This window comes from Muntiacus reevesi, chromosome 5 (assembly GCF_963930625.1).
Source record: "Muntiacus reevesi chromosome 5, mMunRee1.1, whole genome shotgun sequence".
NCBI lineage: Eukaryota > Metazoa > Chordata > Mammalia > Artiodactyla > Cervidae > Muntiacus > Muntiacus reevesi.
In genome coordinates this window covers 25,941,396-25,944,003 of record NC_089253.1, presented here as the reverse complement: position 1 = coordinate 25,944,003, position 2,608 = coordinate 25,941,396, and the positions used below count along the sequence as shown (strand labels likewise).

General features: G+C 42.5%; 1 pseudogene; it reads left to right on the top strand.

Annotated features, from left to right (window-relative positions):
- Positions 1 to 281: 281 nt before the first annotated feature.
- On the top strand, positions 282 to 1,908 carry LOC136169184 (olfactory receptor 10G4-like; annotated as a pseudogene).
- The last annotated feature ends 700 nt before the right edge of the window (positions 1,909 to 2,608 follow it).

Genomic DNA, 2,608 nt, shown 5'->3' with positions numbered 1-2,608 from the left:
ACTGAATTTGTAGTCATTTATGATACACCAATAGATGAATTCATAGAATTTATCCACTTCCTTTTGCATATCTGTATGTGTGTGTGTGAGAGAGAGACGATGATGATGAAATCATTCCATTACTTTTTTCAAAGAAGCTTCATAATAAACAAAGTTGAGTATGACTGTAGAATTATCTACCTTGAATGATGCAGCTTCTATCTAGAGAATGGGTTCTCAGTTCTCCCTTAATGCTGGGTGCTTTTGATATTCCCACAGAGAGAGAGCAAAAATGTGGAGAGATGACAAACATGAGTCTGGTGACAACATTCATCCTCTCGGGCCTTCCCCATCCACCAGAGCTGGACACATTCCTCTTTGGAATCTTCCTAGTGATCTATGTCCTCACTGTGGTGGTGAACCTTCTCATCCTGCTGGTGATTATCGTGGATCCCCACCTGCACACCCCCATGCACTACTTTCTAGCCAACCTGTCCTTCATTGACATGTGGTTCTCCACGGTCACTGTGCCCAAAATACTGATGACCCTGGTGTCCCCAGAAGGCAGTGCTATCCCCTTTCCCAGCTGTGTGGCCCAGCTCTACTCCTCCCACTTCCTGGGCAGCACCGAGTGCTTCCTCTACACCGTCATGTCCTATGACCGCTTCCTGGCCATCAGTTACCCGCTCAGGTACGCCAGCATGATGAGTGGGAGTGAAAGGTTGTTGCTGAACGATAAGACGCAGGATTCTTGGCCTCCGGAGCAGACGAATTCAATCCGGGGCCAGAGACGAGGCTGAATCGTTCAGAGCTTTTGTGTAATAAAGTTTTATTAAAGTATAAAGGAGATAGAGAAAGCTTTTGACATAGGCATCAGAAGGGGGCAAAAGAGTACCCCCCTCCTAGTCTTTAGCTGTATGTTATATAGTCACTCAGTCTGTTAATGAAAAGAAAGGAATGTCATAAAATTTAGAATGGCATCAGATAATTGATCCCTGGCCATAAAACGATTGACTTGAATCTTGTAGAAGGGCAGAATACCAACAAATAGTTTTGTTTACATAGATTAGGGGAACAATGCCTGAGTAAGTAAGTTAGGCCGTTTGGCGGAACCAACTTGAAGATAGAGTCTGGGGTACATTAACATAGCTTAAGACAACATTTCCATAAGAAAAAGAAATGCACTGGTTAACTCAACCTTTGAGAGTAGTTAGCTTTAGGTGAGACCAGGTGTCATGGCAACACAGCATGTTAAGAGAAACCTCCTTTTAAATTTGTATAGAGAAGGAAAAACATATCGCTAGTTTGTTTTTTCCTGCCGCTTAAGAGAGATAAAAACGTCTGGCACTTGCAGCCTCTTTCCTCCGTTTGGAGACCCCTGGCCTTCCTGCCTGTTACCCTCTCAGGAGGACGTGCGCTCTCCTGGCCACAACCATGTGGCTCAGTGGCTCTGTGCAGTCTGATGTCCAGATCACATTGATGTTCCATTTGCCCTTCTGTGGACCAACCAGATCCAACATTACATCTGCAATGCACCATCTGTCCTCAAACGGCCTGTGCAGACACCTCCACTGTGGAGTTGGTGATCTTTGTCAGCATTGGGGTGGTGGCTTCAGGCTGCTTTTTCCTGATAGTGCTGTCCTACATATCCGTTGTCCATTCCATCCTGAAGATCCGCACCTCAGAGGGGCGATGGAGAGCCTTCCAGACCTGTGCCTCCCACTGCACTGTGGTCTTTGCTTCTTTGTTCCCTGTGATTTAATTTACCTGAGACCAGGCTCCAAGGAGGCTATGGACAGGGTTGTGGCTGTTTTCTACACTGTGATGACGCCCCTTCTGAGCCCTGTGGTCTACACCCTGAGGAACAAGAAAGTGAAGAAAGCTCTCTTGAAGTTTAAAGACAAAGTAATGTATTCACAGAGCAAATAATCTCTGCACTGTACATATGTTTATTTAAAAAACAGTAATAAAATAATATAGTAACATAATTTCATCAACATGAAATGTACTATGTATATAGTTTTCAGTGTTAAACTTTATTCACACTACTTAGTCAGAAATATCTGTTTCACAGATTTCTTTGAGAATTTTTAAAAATTACAAATTTTTTATTTACAATAAACATGCTTAAATTTTGATCTATGAACTCATTTCTCTGCAGTACATTTATGCTACATTTTTCCCACTCTTACTGACATATAGTTGACATATAACATCGTTTCTGCCTTTTTAAGGGTTTCCCTGGTGGCTCAGATGGTAAAGAGTTTGCCTGCAGTGAGAGAAACCCGGTTCTATCCCTGGGTCGGGAAGATCTCCTGGAGAAGTAAATGGGAACCCACTCCAATATTCTTACCTGGAAAATCCCATGGATGGAGGAGCTACAGTCCATGGGGTTGAAAAGAGTCAAACAAGACTGAGTGACTTCACTTTCTACTTTTTTAAAAAGTAAATATTCAGCCCGTATCTCAGATGCAGAGGAGTGACTTATTTATAAACTCTTAAGTTGATAATATGATTTTTGTTTATATCTTATGCACACAAACATGTGCATTAGATTAGAATCTGGGGACACTGTCAACAGTGTTCAAGGACAGCAACAATTATCAGAGATCATTTACTTACAGATGCA